Consider the following 17,584-nt stretch of genomic DNA (forward strand, 5'->3'; position numbering starts at 1 on the left):
ATTCCTCCCTGTCCACCTCCACGCCCTCACCTTCCTGCTTCACACAGCTGGCCCTATTTGACCTCACTGAGAAGATGGAGATCCTTCCCTGGCCTGAAACTGGTGCTTGCTGAGACAGCCATGGAGAAAGATCCCTTCCCATAGGCGTCCTCACAGGCCTTCGCTGTAACCAGAGAATAAGCCAACCTCAGCATTCCTGCCCACGCGTTCCCTCAGGGCACCCCCAGTCTGACAGGGGAGACACAAGTCAGCCCACCTCTAAGGAGAGGGTGGTAGGAAACCCTAGCCCCACACTCACTACAGAAGCAGCAGCTGTAGCTGTAGTCACAAGGTGGGGGGCATGGGGGAGGGTCCCTGCTCATCTTGTTCCCAGTGACCCAGGCAAAAGGCTTGCCAGGGGCCCCCTCCCACTGAAAGAAGCAATCAGGAGAACCACATGTGTATTTGCATAATATTTGCATTCAATTTGCTTCTGATTTGCATAAGTCCCTTAGCCTGGGCCTTCTCTTAGGCAGTTCTCTAGGTCTGTCCTGTCCTGGAAAATGCCAGCCTTGTCTCAACTCCTCTGAAGGCTTCTCTCTTAGCCTGCCTAGGTCACCTGGGGCATGGGTTGGGGGACCGGCTTCCCAAGGATCAAGCATGCCAGACTGGCCAGGGTCCTGTGTGAGGACACACAGCTACGACAGCACCCGAAGAGAGGAGGGGGGGGAAGGAGAGGTGCCTGTCAGTGTCCACGTGCACCCCTCTCCAACGCCCCTTCAACAAATCACCGGGACATTAAAAAACAGAGTGGAAATTCTGACTAGGGGAGCAAAGTCAAGGGCGACTCCATGAAGCAAGTAGTTGAGCAAAACTTCCAAGGAAAAGTAGGCTGTGAAAAGGTAAATGGAGACCATGGTAAGGGACAGAGGTCACCCACCTACAGCAGGATTTCATTTCTCATTCTGCAAATGAGATAGATGGATGGATAGATGATGATGATGACAAAGACAGATACATAGACAGACAGGAGATAGATGATAAATGATTGCTAAGTAGAAAATGATAGATAATAGATACACAGATAATAAATAATGGAGAAGCCATGATGACGGCAGGCGGACAGACAGACGCTACTACTAGCCCAGCTCTGTGCCAGGTACTGGGAATGCAGTGACGGCTTAAGCAGCTCTCTCCAGCCAGTGAGACAGACAAACAAGCAATTAATTAAAATTCAGAGTGGTGAGCGCCGTGTTAGGGAGACATAAAATTGTTGCAGGAACAGAGAGGAATGGAATATTAATTCAGCTGGGAAGGGTGAGGTGGGAAGACGTGGAAGAGACAGCATCACAAAAGAGTGACATTTGAACTGAGTGTCCTGAAGGATACACAGAAGGTCACCAGCAGAAGAGGGCGCATGGAAGAACACTCTAGGCAGAGGAAATGATCTGAGACAGGGCATGATAGGGTGGATGAAATACAGAAAGGCCAGACTGAGGGAGAATTCAAGAAACAGACATTAAGACTGAAACTTGGAAGGCAAACCAGGCCAAGGAGGTCCCCAGTGGAAGGACAACCTGACGAGTCCAGAAAAACACCCTCTGAGCTGGAAAAGGTTACAGATGCTTTGTAGAAGCTACCTATAGTTTCAAAGGGACATTTCTAAATGGGAAGGGTGGGAGACTGGAGAGGCCACTCCCAGGAATGGGGTGGCTGAGGTGAAGAAATGATATGGAAAGGAAATAATAAATGAGTTGACAGATAGATGGATGGATGGATGGATGGATGGATGGATGGACAGACAGATGGAAAGTTCAATTTATTATCTAGCATGTTATCTTTATAAGCATCTGGTGAATTAAATTGGGGAATGGCTGGTTACTGGTAGATGAGCACAGATGTTGGAAAAAAGGAGGGAAGGAAAGGAAAGGAAAGGAAAGGAAAGGAAAGGAAAGGAAAGGAAAGGAGGAAAGGAGAGGAGAGGAGAGGAGAGGAGAGGAGAGGAAAGGAGAGGAAAGGAGAGGAAAGGAGAGGAAAGGAGAGGAAAGGAGAGGAAAGGAGAGGAAAGGAAAGGAAAGGAAAGGAAAGGAAAGGAAAGGAAAGGAAAGGAAAGGAAAGGAAAGGAGGAAAGGAAAGGAGGAAAGGAGAGGAGAGGAGAGGAGAGGAGAGGAAAGGAGAGGAAAGGAGAGGAAAGGAGAGGAAAGGAAAGGAAAGGAAAGGAAAGGAAAGGAAAGGAAAGGAAAGGAAAGGAAAGGAGGAAAGGAAGAAAGGAGAGGAAAGGAAAGGAAAGGAAAGGAAAGGAAAGGAAAGGAAAGGAGGAAAGGAAGAAAGGAGAGGAAAGGCAAGGCAAGGCAAGGCAAGGCAAGGCAAGGCAAGGCAAGGCAAGGAAAGGCAAGGAAAGGAAGGAGAACAGGCTGCCTGAGGAGCTGAATCCGGATGAATGGGTGGCCTGAGAGCAAAAGAGCCTACTCATCCATAAGGAGACCTAGGAGGAGTGCAGACAGATCGAGAAGAAAATTTCTCACCTTGAGGGAGATGTAGAAGCCCTATTAGTGACAGTGGTGGGGACGGTGAACGTTCATCTTTAAAGAGAACTCCGACATTTACAAAGAATGCCTACCTATTTGCTTTGTTTCACTGGAATTTTTCAAAGACGTGAAGCTCGGGGGTGGTACCTATCGCTGCCTCACCCGGAGGCTGGACCGCCACAGGGACGGGAGTCCTGAACTGAGACACAGCACGCCCGGCTAACACCAGCTCTAGGGAACAGTGTGACAACAGAATGGGATACATGCCACAGGTATTGTCCTGGAGCATCTGGGAGTGGTTGTGACTGTCAGTGAAGCTCCAGTCCACAACCAGTCAGTGACAGCAGAAGTCTGACACACAGGTTCCCTTTGGATCAGGCAGAGGGAAGGAGGAGGACAGAGTGATGAGGGTACGTGAAAGGACAAGTGGGGGTACACACATGCCTTAGACGGAGGCCACACCAGGGCGCCAGTCCAAGCTAGTCTGATGCAACCAGAGCTTGGCAGAGTGAACTGGGGAGGCTTCCTGGAGGAGGTAATACCTAAGCTTGGGTGAAGGATGGTGCCTTTTGCTGAGACAAGCACATCAGAGGAGAAGCAGTTTGGTGGGAGAGGTAGAAGAGGCTGAGGGCACGTGGAGCTGGGAAATTATAAATGCAGTTAGGGACCAAGTGATTGAGGTCTCCTTGTCTGTACTTCTCTTTGTGCTGCTCCTGCCACCTGAGGGACCTGCCCCATCCCCTTCCTTCCATCTACTCCATCTGCCTGAAAATCTTCCCATCCGTGGAAAATCACCCATCCTTCCAAGGTGAGGATGAGCTGGTAACCAGGGACCATGTTCTGGAAAGGCACACCCACAGCTGGTGGCAGGAGGCTTCACCTGCACCACGGCTCCCGCTGGAGCTTACGTGCCCTTCCGCACGTATTGGGCCAGCTTGGCCACCATCACCTCTTCCTCTTCCCCAGGCATCCCGGTCCGCATGCCCGGCCGCCCGCATTCCCCAGCTCTCCTGGCCTAACTGGAAGGGAGACAGGTCTCCTCCATCCAGAAGAAACAAGATTAGCTGTGTGACCTCAGTCAAGTCAGAAAGCTCCCTGGGCCTCGATTTCCTTGCGTATACAACAAATTTAATAACCCCAGCCCTGCCTACCCCACAGCGCTCTAATGAGAATGAAATGAAATGCAAATTGTCACCTACTGTGTTAAAGGTACACAGGTTTTTGGTTTCAGTAGAAACCAAATACGACATAATTACATTAAGCTGACTCTTCCTTTTCTTCTCTTTGCTCATGGTAGTTTTTAATGTTTTTACAGTGAATAAGAATTACTTATTTAATAAGGTCAGAAAACTAAAGTTTGAAAAAAAAATGATACTCAGGAATTGAGAGAGGACTAGTATTTTAAAACTGGACCGGGGCATTTCCTGTTTTGCTAGTTCATGTGAGGATTCTTTTTCCCAGGTATTATTACTGTTACCGTCATCATCCCTGAGTGTGGGTGCTCAGCCTCATCTAACAGGTGGGGAAAGTGAGACTCAGGGACACTAGGTAACTGGCCCTGACACCTGTGGCCAGTCACCTGCCAAGCCAGCACCTAGCGGTCCTCACGTTATGGAACAAACATACTTTGGTAGGACGTCTTCCTGTTGTTGACATCGCTCGTGTTCAATTTTTAATGATCACGTGTGTCCGGGTGCCACAAATCTAAATATATATACAGTGAAACCTCAGCCATCCCAGACCTTTGATTAACACATGAATCCTGGCACCTGAGTTTCTGAACAGCTACAAACTTAAGTATCAACTTTTTAAACATCTTTAGATCGTTCTTAGAAGTTGTTCTCTAGAAAGATGATACTCCTCCCTGACTTCTTTTTTTTAATGTTGTGTGTAGGAGAGAGAGAGAGAGAGTAGCAAGCAGGGGAAGGAAGAGAGGGAGAGAGAGAGAGAGACAGAGAGAGAGAAAATCTTTAAAAAAAATCTTTTTTAATGTTTTTATTTATTGCTGTGAGAGAGACACAGGGCGTGAGCAGGGGAGGGGCAGAGAGACAGAGGGAGACACAGAATCCAAAGCAGGCTCCAGGCTCCAAGCTGTCAGCACAGAGCCCGACGCAGGGCTCGAACTCATAAACTGAGAGATCATGACCTGAGCCGAAGTCAAACACTTAACCGACCGAACCAGGTGCCCCCTCGAGAGAGAAAATCTTAAGCAGGCTCCACACCCAGCATGGAGCCCAACTCGGGGCTCAGTCTCATGACTGTGAGATCACGACCTGAGCCAAAATCAAGAGTCAGACACTCAGCCGACTGAGCCATCCAGAAGCCCCCTCCCTGACTTCTTAATCAGAACATACGTTAAGTGATTTAGCCTTTTCTTAATGCCTAAGGATAGCCATTCTGATCCTAGCTGTACCTGAGTGTACATAACCTCATCATGTCCCTTTCTTCTCTGACTTCCATTTTCTCAGTAACAATCAGAATAACTAATATTGATTGAGCACTTACCACATGCATTGTTCTAAGTATGAACTCATGTCATTGTCCGACCCCTGGGAGGTGGATGTTGTTATTACTCCTGATTTACAGACAAAGGGAGGCACCAGAGTTTCAGTAACTTGCTCAAGGTAACCGGGCTGGCAGGCCGTGGAGTCAGAATTTGAACCCAGGCAGTGGGGTGTCCAGCGTTGGCAGGCAGGGCCTCATCCTCCAAGGCCCAGGAGGCATTTGGTGGGTACAGACGCCTTTCCCACCCCCGCGTGGCCACGGCCTTGGAGAGAGAGCGCACCCTCCTCCAGAAACTCATCCCAGCCTTCCACAGGCCACCGGACGCTTCGTGGAAACTCTCTTCTCTTCCCAGCTCCCAGCTCTTGCCACAGTTTAGGAAACTTAAAGATCCTCATTCCTTCTCCTGTCGGCCCTCCGGCCCTGCCAGTTCTGAACTTTATACCTTCAGCCCTTTTCTGGCTCTTGACAAATGGAAAACAAAATCATTCTTAGGACTGGTGCATGTGTGTGTGTGTGTGTGTGTCTGCCCGTAGAAAAAAATGACATTTTTGGCGCTTTCCTCAACTCCAGTTGCATAACACCGGAAGAGACGAGGGGCTGGACAGAAACTCAAGGAGGTGGCCGCAGCCTCCTGCCCACCCACCCCATCCTGCCCTGCACCACACAGCAAAGCCCTCTGCTGCCCAGTCCCTTCCCCTGCCCTTCTGCAGAGAATTACTGTCGCGGCCTCAAACCCAACCTGGAAAATGTAGCATTCCTGCCCACCTTCCAACCTCATCGCCCACAACTCCCTGGCACGAACCCTTTTTTCCAGACAAACCAGGCTCCTCATTGATCTCAACACATGTTTCATGCTTTCCTACCTCGGTGCCTTTGCCCACACCGCTTCCCTCCAGGACCGCCCTCCCTTCTCCTCCCCCCGCATCAAAATCTACCTTCCTTTGAGGCCCTGCTGGAGACAAGGACTAGTCAAACCTAACTAGTACCTAGCATGTGCTGCAGTGCTGGGGATACCATGAGGAAGAAGGCAGGGAGGTTTGCTGCACTCAAAAGAGTCATTAGAAAGAAATTACAGGGGCGCCTGGGTGGCGCAGTCGGTTAAGCGTCCGACTTCAGCCAGGTCACGATCTCGCGGCCCGTGAGTTCGAGCCCCGCGTCGGGCTCTGGGCTGACAGCTCAGAGCCTGGAGCCTGTTTCCGATTCTGTGTCTCCCTCTCTCTCTGCCTCTCCCCCGTTCATGCTCTGTCTCTCTCTGTCCCAAAAATAAATAAATAAACGTTGAAAAAAAAATTTAAAAAAAAAGAAAGAAATTACACAATGACAAATGGTGAAAAGCTTCCCTGTTCCGCCTCTAGTCACACCCCCTCCGCCTAGTGGGTCTCTCCCTTCCACCACCATCTCCATTTATGAGATTCTCTTAAATCTTTATGGTTTTCCAATGCCCACCTCTTCTGGGGAACCTTCCAGAATCCCCTGTCCAGATGTAATTATTGCCTGTGAACTCACCCCCCCCCACACACACCCATTGCTGGCTTTGGTGGACCCTCTCCATGGGCAGCCCTGTTCCAGATCTCATCACTGCACTTACACAGTGGGTGTAATCCCTGATCCCGCAGCCCCGGGGCCCCTGACCACATCCCTTTCCACTTACCCCACTGTGCCATTCAGAGACCACGACGTTCTGTGCGCGCCATGTTGTAACAAGGTTTGGAAGTGCACCAGTGAAGTCATGATGCCTATGGGGCCCGTCTGATGTTGCTATGCGCTGTGAGGCAAGCCTCAAATGTCTCAATGTTAACTGCACAGGCCTAGAAGTCGGTGCCAAACAGTGTCATTCTTATGGTTAATGTTGGCTCATTTTTTATTCTTAAATTTTGCCCCAAATTATTATCTCAGGTAGCTTTTTTTTAATTTGTTTATTTTTTAATTTACATCCAAGTTACTTAGCATGTGGTGCAACAATGATTTCAACGTCCCTTACTCATGTAGCCCATCCCCCCTCCCACTCTTAGGTAGCTTTTTGATATCTCTTTAATAATTTGTAAGTGGGTTGCTTGACAGACAAACGCCGTGGGGTGAAAAGACACAGCTGCAGCCAGCGAATATCATCCTGCCATTTCCTGTCCCCAAAATTGTTCCAGAATGGGAACAATGAAAATGTTTTCATTAATGACGGCTATTCGAAGGTAATTTGGTAGGACAAGGTACACTCAGTGAGGAAAAGGCCAAATCAAGGTAAGGCAGTGTTCATTCTAGAGTAAAAGCAGGAGAAAGTTAAATCAAATTCTGTAATCACAACAAGCACTGAGGAGGGGACAGTATCTCACGAAGATAACGAGAATTGAGTCCAAGATGCAATCATGCCTCAAAATTCTTTAAGAAACTGTTCCATTTTCCTGGAGTGTTAGCTCATCAGGGGAGGTTACCACCCAGCCCTGTTTTAAACAGAGAGGATGGGCACATGAAGGGGGAGGGGAAGGGACGGCTTTGCTGCCAGCCCACCATACTCTCCTTGATGATCCCACGAGATGACCACCCAGGCAGCTGCAGGGACGTGTGCCCAGGCAGCCATCTGTCATGCTGAGGAGGATCTGCCCTACTCAGCCAGCCGCTTTGGAAGTCAGTGCCCCACTGCCATGGGAATACAAACTGGTACAACCACTCTGGAGGACAGTATGGAGGTTCTTCAAGAATAGAGCTACCCTACGACCCAGCAATTGCACTACTAGGTATTTATCCAAAGGATACAAAAATGCTGATTCGAAGGGGCACATGCACCTCAATGTTTATAGCAGCGCTATCAATAATAGCCAAATTATGGAAAGAGCCCACATGTCCATCGACTGGCGAATGGATAAAGAAGATATGGTATAGGGGCGCCTGGGTGGCTCATTCAGTTAAGCATCCGACTTCAGCTCAGGTCATGATCTCACGCTCAGTGAGTTCGAGCCCCACGTCAGGCTCTGCGGTGACAGCTCGGAGCCTGGAGCCTGCTTCCGATTCTGTGTCTCCCTCTCACTGCCCCTCCCCCACTCACACTCCGTCTCTCTCTCTCAAAAATAAATAAACATTAAAAAAAAAGAGGTCCTTCTGGAGAATGGAAAGCTGTAGAAGGCAACAGAGAAGGCAACAGAGAAGGAACAGAGAAGGAATGAGAGAAACTTGTTGATGAGAAGGAACAGAGGAACTCACTGCATCCTCACAGAAGAAAGCAAATAGTCTGGTGACCATCAAATGTCCTCAGCCATGGAGAATGGGCTGCTGGGGAACTTGGTCCCTTCCATCTCTGGGAACCTCCTTCCTCCAGTGAGTTAATGAGGAAACACTTCACCTGGTGCGGGAGACGGCACCAATAAAAACAATGCAATCACAAGGCCTAGAAGGATCTCTGGGATAACTTGCCATAGAGATGCAGAAAAATTGCTTGCAATATATGATAACATATCAGTACTCCTGAATAAAAACAAACACCTGCAAGGGTATACACAGTTCAGTGGGTGACCAGAATCCCAATGCCGATAATGCATTAATCCCTCTCTCCCAAAATTAAAACAGGATCTCAAAAAAAATAGAGGCTGGACGAAGTCAAGTGTCGATAGCTGCCGAATCTAACAGTGAATGTGGATGCAGTTTGTTGTACTGTTCTCTACTTCTGCCTACGTTTGAAAATGTTCATAAGAGGTACGCCTGGGTGGCTCGGTCGGTTAAGCGTCTGACTTCGGCTCAGGTCATGATCTCACGGTCTGTGAGTTCGAGCCCCGCGTCGGGCTCTGTGCTGACAGCTCAGAGCCTGGAGCCTGTTTCAGATTCTGTGTCTCCCTCTCTCTCTCTGCCCCTCCCCTATTCATGCTCTGTCTCTCTCTGTCTCAAAAATAAATAAATGTTAAAGAAAAAAAATAAAAAAAAAAGAAAATGTTCATAAGAAAAAGCTTTTAGCAAGTTCTCAAAAATTCAGAGGCTCATTATAGCTACTGCTTCTACTTTTTAAACACTGTTGAAGTCTTTGTGGTTTAGGACTACTGATTACATCAGGCTTAGAACTATCCTCTTTGTAGTATATGCAAAATAAAGATTCTTGTGTGGCTGCAGGAAAAAGAGGGAAGGGAGGGAGGGCAGGAAGGAGAGGGGAAGAGGAGAAGGGGTGGCAGGGCAGGGCAAAGTAGGGGAGGGCGCTGAGGACCATGGGCATGAGCTTTCTCAGGAGCCCAACCAAGTCCCTATCCCAGCTCCTCCACACTCTAGCTGTGTGACTGTGGATAAGTGCGTGCTACTGTCTGTGCATATATATTTGCTTTTGGAAAATTAGGATACTGTCCCCCCACAGGCTTGTTGTGAAGCTATAATTAAATAACAGATGTTGAGTACTTGGCACATAGTAGGCACTCAAGAAATCCCGACTATGACTACTTTATCAAGATCTGTCCTTTACAAAGTAGACACATCCAGGAAATTCTATGCTCTATAAAAGAATTCGCCACAGGGGCCCTTTAAGCCCTCAGCCCTGCTAGTGCATTTTAAACGGGATTGAGTTTACAGAAACCCATTTACACATGACTTTTCAAGAACACAGCAGCCAAAGCACTAATGAAGGCAGGCAGATCTACAGAGAGAGCTCCCTGGGCAGACTCTCTCAGATCCTGTCCAGCAGGATTCTCTGAAAGACTGGAGACTGAAAACATCTTCTCTGAAAACCCACAAAGACCCACTGGCTGCCCTCTGGGAAGCCTTTTTTTCCATGCATATTGGGAAGGGCTGTGCTATCTCCAGCTATGGGTCCAGGCTTATGAAGACAATGGCAATAGGCTAACAACATTCGCTAACATTTACTGAGGGCTTCCTACGTGAGAGGCATTGTGTTATTGCCCGTGCATTATCCTGCACAAGTCAATAAAAGCTAACGCCTGTATAACCACAAGTGCTCCCAGGTGAGAGAAGTCCCTATAATTCCTCATAAAGATCTCAGAGGGTATCACGATCTCTACTGGCTGGGTTTTTTTCTCAGGTAGAGACACTGAGGCACAGAGTGGGTACGTCATTTTGCCCAAGATCACCCAGCTGTAAATGATGGATGAGTAGAACCAGTCTAGCTCCACAGCCCACCCCATCCCAGAGCCCCTGCTCCATGCCCCATTCCCCCTCCCCACCAGCACTCGATCCAGCAGAGACAGGACTGTGGGGCCGAGGGTCCCCTCGGGAGGCACTGCCCCTCCCGCCGCCCCCTCCCCATCTCACTTAGCCCTCCACAAGCTGTTGTCAATTGCAGTGGAGTATTTACAGCAACCAGCGACCGCTGCCACCTCTGGCCACGTGGGCTATAATTTGATGCTCAAGCTGTTAACCAGCCGCTTTTGAGCACTGAGCTCTTCATACATGAGTGTCTCTCCCAAGAGCCAGGCTGGCTGCCTCTCGGCTGCTCCTGACGCTTGCACACCTCTCCTGCTGGCCCCGGGCGTGCACACACACGCACACAGGCTGAATACGCCATCACACAGACAACTCCTCATGCTCAATTTTCGCCATGAAACAGTCCATGTTCACTGCTCAGAACGCACCCCCAATACGCATGATGTGCCACAGAGGCCCCCAGCCCACCCCACGCACACACCTCCTGTCATCCACACCCAAGACTACAAAGTAAAAGCTGAGGACATTCCGGGTAAAGCAGAATGCACAGGGGAGCAGCTGCTGGTCACACCTATCCCAGGTATATTCCCACGAGATACGTTCTCCCCACATAATTATTTATGCAAAAACTATCCACATACTCAACTCTGCATTAGTGTAACCAGAAAAATACCGAAGATAGATCTTCACCTGCTTGTGCTAAATGCCACCATCACCAGGATGTGCTTTCATCTGATCACTTTTTACCTAAGTGGTAGGTAGATAGGGAAATTCGTTGTCCTCTCTACTTCTGCATGTGTTTGAAAATGTTCATCCTGATGCGTGTACCTGACTCTCCATCTGTGCGCCGGCGTCTGCGTGTGCCGTGGAGTAGGGTAGGGGTTGAGGGTGGTGCCTGTGCTCACACACTAGCACGCCTGCCTCTGTGTGTCTGTTTGCACAAAGCAGACCCAGCACGTTGGCTCTGTTGCCGGCCCTCTCCCCAGGGCATCTTTGCAGCGTGGGGCTACCCTCCACTTAACTAGCCAAGAGCAAACACATCACCGAAACCAGATCCCCACGCCACCCTCCATTAGTGTAACAATGAAAGGGGGTGGTGGTGAAAGAGGTAAGAGAGCAGGGCATAAGGCAGGCAAATGAGAGGGGGTGACGACCGTGAGGGCAGAGGAAGAAACTGGGGCCCATCAGCCCTAGGGGGAATAGATTCGGGAATATGTGCTCATCCACAATCACCAAGAAGATGGCCCAGGGCAGTGGAAGCAGACCGATGGAGGATCTAAGGAGGACACAGGTTCCCAGCCCCTCTGAGGCCTTCTGGGTCACCGTGTCTCTGAGGACAGGGATCAGCCTTAGCCCCACTCCCTGGAGGTTCCTGAGGTTGGAGCACCTGGGAGTCCCCATGGGTGTAGACAACAGGGTGAGCCTGAGCTAGGGGCCTCAGTAGAGCTGGCTTCTTACAGATTTCACACTGGGCACAAACAAAGGCCAAAAGGCTCAATGGGGAAGGAAAGACAGGGAAGAATGAGAGAAGGAAAAAAGCATGTCTGAGTCCAAGGGATGAGAAAACTGAGCCCACAAGGAGACCCAGCCTGCACTGACAGCGTTAACGACAGACACTCTTGCGGCAGGAGTCAGGTAAGGACCCGGGACCAGGGTGGCTCCTGCAGCCTTTGTAAGCCACTGATGAAAAGCGAGTCCTGCCCGGTGTACCTCTAAGCTGCTGCCAGTTCTCAAGGACACCTCCCTAGGGCCAGGGCCGTGCAGGGCCGAGTGCAAGTGAGCATACCTTCCTCAGCGGACCCTGCGGCAGGACCCAACTGCGGGTCCAGGGAGCAGCAGGAAGCCAGTGGGAGAAAAGGAAAAGAAAACGTGAGAGTGGGGGCGAGGGAGCAGATGGCCCCATGGAGTGAGAAGATCGGAATTCAGGTCCTACCGCTACCTATGGTACAACCCTGCAAACAGAGGCTGCAAATACCCATCTCAAGGCCCTGTGAGGACTAAATAAGACTGAGGGCGTGGAAAGGCTTTCTAGGGAGGTCTGTGAGCCTCCTCGCTTTTCAAGATTGCCAGCAGGAGGGAGGTCACAGACGGGGTGGAGATGAGAGTGAGCAGTTATCTGCCAACATGGAGATTTCATCATTAATACTTACATATATATACCTCTATGCCTTGCCTCATCCCACAGAGGATTTGAGCTGACGGAAGAGGAAAAAATCCCTGACAGACCGACCACAGGACAGATAGGTGAACAGAGGAATGAAGACAGGGGCAAGAAGAGGGCAAGACACATTCAGGGAATGAAAAGTCCTCCATTCAGATGCTCAATTCAACATTTATTTACTAAGCATCCGCTATGTTTGATTTCAGGTGACTTTAACCAGGGATAGAAGCATGGCAAATGTAGATTTATCCCTTTCCCTCTTCCTTTCCTCCTGCACACACAGCTGGAGACTATTTCCCTTGCAGGGTCCCTTGCAGTCCAGTGGAGCCATATGCCTGGATTCTGGCCAAGGAAAGTGGTCAAAAGTGAGTGATATCTGCTACCTGCAGACCTGACCATTTAAAAAATAGTCTCTCCCATCAAGCACCTGGGTGGCTCAGTTGGTTAAGCATCTGAGTTCGGCTCAGGTCATGATCTCACAGTTTGGGGGTTCAAGCCCAGCTTCCGGCTCTGTGCTGACAGCTCAGGGCCTGGAGACTGCTTTGGATTTTGTGTCTCCCTCTCTCTTGCCCTCCCCTGCTTGGGCTCTGTCTCTAAAAAATAAATAAACATTAAAAAAATTTTTTTAACCTCCTCCAGAATTCTCTGATCTCTCTCCTCCTCTGAGTTTAGAAGATCCCATGGAGAATGCCAAGGACCTAGACCTGGGGTCCACAACCCCCAGGGGGTCAGTGGTAGAATCCGTGATGAGGGAGTTCCATAAACTTGGATGGGAAAACGTTTATCTTTATTTTGACATACCTCTGAACTGAAATTCAGCACCTTATTCAATTATGAAGGGAAAAACCATAGTAGTGTTCCCCATGCCTGTGATTCTGCCACCCACAGAAATTGCAGGTATTTTTCTGCATCATGTTAAGTTGTTGCAGAAGAATCAAAAGGTCATTTATACTAAGAACACTTAGAAATTGTACCATTAATCCCATTGCTTTTTTTATTCAACGTGTTATATTATTATTGTATCAAACATTTATTCTATTGTTTTACCACATATACTATTACATTACAAAATTTAAAAAATATTTTATACTTGAACTTGAATATGATTAGTTTCTTTTATAGTCCTGTGAACTGGATTTTATCCATCGACACATCCTTACTCTTAGGGGTCCACAGGCCTCACTGATCTTCCCAAGGGGATCCATGGTACAAAAAAAGATAGGAACTCCTGGGGGCGCCTGGGTGGCTCAGTCGGCTGGGCATCTGACTTCAGTTCAGGTCATGATCTCACAGTCTGTGAGTTCGAGCCCCATGTTGGGCTCTGTGCTCAGAGCCTGGAGCCTGCTTCAGATTCTGTGTCTCCCCCTCTCTCTGCCCCTCCCCTGATCATGCTCTGTCTCTCTCTGTCTCAAAAATAAATAAAAACATTAAAAAAAATTAAAAAAAAAAGATAGGAACTCCTCCCCTAGGAAAATGGTGGAGCCCCCAGATAGAAGGTCCTCGGTCTCTGAATGGCTATATGGAACAAAGTATCCCCCACCCACTACCACCACCAACCTTTGGATGAAGAGATGGATAAAAAAAAAATCTTTATTTGTTAAACTACTAAGACTACTAAGACCTTGAGAACCACCTATAATTATAATACAGAGGAGAGTCTTGTGACCAGGGTAGGAGTACAGGGTACACCTCTCAGCTTAAGCTCACTGTGGACTCACTCTTAGCTCTCCTAAATGCCCTTATTCACAAAGGATGGAGTTTCCAGGATGCCCTTCCCTCACAGCCAATCTTCTACTATCACAATTCTCCCAAACCTTCAAGGCCCAGCTCAAATGCCACTTCCTCCAGGAAGCCTTCTGTGCCTCCTCTCCTCTCACAGAACTTGTCAGCCCTGACCCGAAGCACCAAGAGCCAGCAACATCAGACTGTGAGCTTCCCCGGGGGTAGACAGTTGGATAAATTCCCTCCCTGCTCCCCAACCTATACCCCACCCCTACAATGAGCCCAGTCCAAGGAGGCCCAGCCACAGCAGGGCCAGTAAATATTTGCTTCATGGGAGGCAGGTGGGTGGTCAGGGAACTGTCTGTCTGATTCATCTCTATTCTCTCAGCCTGGTTCAGGTCCACAGAGACAGTATGTGCGTTCAAGAAAAATGTGTGATGGTGGGGCAGGGGGCAGATAGCTAGTGCTTTCCCAATTGGGGTCACAGGTTCCCTCCTCAGAGACTAGTTCTGCCCAACCTGGATTTTAAACCTCCAGGCCTCTGTCATTTGGGTAGCCAGATAAGACTTAGAAGTTAGGAAGGAGTTAAAAACAAGCCGAGTCCTCTCCAACCCCACAGAAAGATACCTCTGGTGGGTCCCAGCTGAGTCAGCTCTTTGTCCACACCCTTGAAAGCCACTCCCTCTGCCCACCCCTCTTCCTCTCCCAGCCTGCCCCGCCCCCAACAAGCATTTGGAGCCTCTGCCCTTGGGCTGGGAGCACTCAGCTCTGTGTAGCTCTGGAAAACCAGTCCTCTCTCCCTGGACAGCTGCTGCACGGGGCGGGGCGGGAGGGGGGGGGTGGGGGGCAGGAGAGGGTACCCAATAGCCCAAGAGTTTTCTGGAATGGAATGAGAAAGGAGATGAACTGACCTGGAGTAATGGCCCCTCTTTCCCTTCCGGTTATCTTGCTACAGTGGGGCTCTGGGCCCCCCAGGTCCTGCCCTGGGTACTGCTGTGCCCACCCCATCTCCCTGCCGCACCGGGCACCAGACACCAATATTGCTCTATTAAGGATCAAACCTCTGAATAATATCAACTGTGCTCATCTCTAGGAATGCGACACACTTTGGAAGCACTGCCAGACCCATGGTTGATGCATTTACTCACGTGCCAGGCCTTGTGCTGTGTGCTGGGACCAGTGTGATGCATCGGATTCAACTCCTGCCCTCAAGGGGCTCCCGGTCTGGTGAGGAAGATGGAGCAGTAAGCAGAAAATCATACACCACAATCAGTTCTTTAGAAGCACCAGGGGAGATAGGAGCCCAGGGGACAGGATCTAAGCCCAGGCTTGGGTACAAGGGGCAGAGAGGGAAGGTATCCTGAAGGAGGGGACACCTGAATTGGGAGGGAACCAAGTAGAAAGGGAAAGAAGGGACAATCAATGCATGAAACAGAGAACCGCTGGCTCGTGGGCTTATCAAAGGGTAGACACCTAGACTCCTACAATCATTCTTTTAGTGAACAACTATTTGTTGTACCAGATGCCACGCTGGGGAGAAAGATCTCACTCAGAATTGAAGTGATCTCATATCCCAAAGCCAGCCTGGCTTCCACACCCTACTTTTGAGAGGCAGACTACCTCTTCCAAATCCAAGCACCTGGGGAGAGGAAAAGAAGCCTGAAGATGCCCAGGGTGTCAGAATGCAGGGTGAATCCCGCCTGGCGGTGGATGGACAATGGTATTGTCCTGGTTCCCTGGCCAGGACTCCCTGCAGCTGCAGTGACTGGCAATCCCAATGGTCAGAGCGCTATTGACTGGAATCAGAGTTGAGCAGGAGGGAGTTTGGGGCGATGGCTGTCCCAGTAGTTTCCAGCCTAGTACAGTCGAGGAGCGATTCACCTCCACGATACATTCTTCAGCTCTTCTCAATCAAAGCCCTAGCTATTCTTCCCTCAGAGCCCAGAGTACAGTTTTAATTAGATATGCATTTGTGTGTTTCTTCCTCTCCTCCCCTAGATCACCACCACCCTGAGGCCAGGAACAACATCTGTTTTGTTCACCACTGTATCCTCAGTGCAGGGCAGAGACAGGCACAAAGCTGTCTTAAAAAGACTTGTCGAAATGAATGGAGACTGATGGGTGGATGTGGAAGGACATTCCAGCAGATGAGGGCAGCCTGGTGATGAGCTCATTTCATTTCACCCACAGGGACACTGGGTCGGAAAGAGGGTGGAGTTGCCCCAAGACAAAGCTGCCAATGTACCTGGAGGTGGTGGGGTGCAGCCAGGCCTGTTACTGGGGCGCGAACACAGACACAGAAAGGCATAGCCCTGGCCCCCAGGATGCCTCAGTCTCCTCAGAATCAGTTCGGTCCCTTTAGGATCCCTCCTTCCCCACCCTCAGCCATCTTCTTGGCCTTGTAAACTCCTTGTTCCCGAGGCTGCAAAACAGGCACAGCATTCTCCTCAAACGGAAGTCCCAGAACGGCCCTAAAGGGCCAGGGAGGTAGGAGGAATGGAGCAGGACCAGTGGGGGCTGGGGAAGGAGAGCCTTGCTTCGGTGCCAGAGCTAAGGGATCTACAAGGACCCGACAGCTGTGACACCTAACCGGCGCAGAGAGCCCAAGCACAACCGCTAGCACGAGATCGACCCCCGGCAGTTTAGGGTCATGCCTGGAGCTCAGAAGCTGGCGGGCTCAGAGCTGAGCCGCCCCGCTGAGCGCGGGGTCACCCCTTTTAGCCTTAGGTCTGCCAGCTTCGGAGCAAAAGCGTCCGGGTTTGCAGAACCAGCCTCTAAGGGAGGGTCAGACCCGGGCGGGGCGGGGCGGGGTCACTCGGCTAGCGCCCGGTACTCTCAGGGTACTTTGGGGCCAGCGGCGCCCCCAGGTGGCAGGGCCCCGCCGGCGCTCCGGATTCGGGTCGGGGAAGGATTCGGGAACTTCGCTTCTCTCACCCTCTTTCAGGGAGCCTCGCGGACTCGACCCGGGCTTCGCCTTTCAGGAGTTTCTTCTGCTTCTGAATATTCTTTGCAAGCATCTTTGGGGCTCTTTCTGCTCACAGAATGCAAGTGGCTGCGCCCGCGCATCTGAGAACAAGAATCCTAGACGCAAGCGCAGAGGAGATAAGTCACCTGAAAGTCACCCCAGCTACAGGGGAAGCAAACACGAGGCCCGGCCCTTCCGCTTTGGCCGTGCCCATTCGCCTAGGTCTCTACGGACACCCACTCTTCGGACTTGCCTCTGAGAGCAGCCGTCCTGCCCCCAGGTACGCCCCCCCCCCAGGCTTTGGGGGGCTTTGGCCACAACCCCACAAAGTCTGAAGTTCTCCAGTTTTGGCCTTGGACAGGGACACTGGGAAGCGACAGAACCACGGCCCCTTCCCCACTCTGGTTTTAGGACTGTTCTCCCTACACCACCACCACCATCTGCACAGGGGCCCAGTTCTCCAGCTCCCATGAAGTGCCCTGCCTCTCTTGCTCTCTTGCCTCCCCCCTAAACACTCACACACTCCTCTGGCGTCAGGGTGAATAGAGACAGGAGTAAAAGGAGCTGGGGTAGAGGCTCCCTTTCACCTTTGGGGCCAGC

This window comes from Lynx rufus, unplaced genomic scaffold, assembly GCF_022079265.1.
Source record: "Lynx rufus isolate CCGP_SWC_20201006 ecotype Redwood Valley unplaced genomic scaffold, mLynRuf1.p SCAF_2, whole genome shotgun sequence".
Lineage (NCBI taxonomy): Eukaryota > Metazoa > Chordata > Mammalia > Carnivora > Felidae > Lynx > Lynx rufus.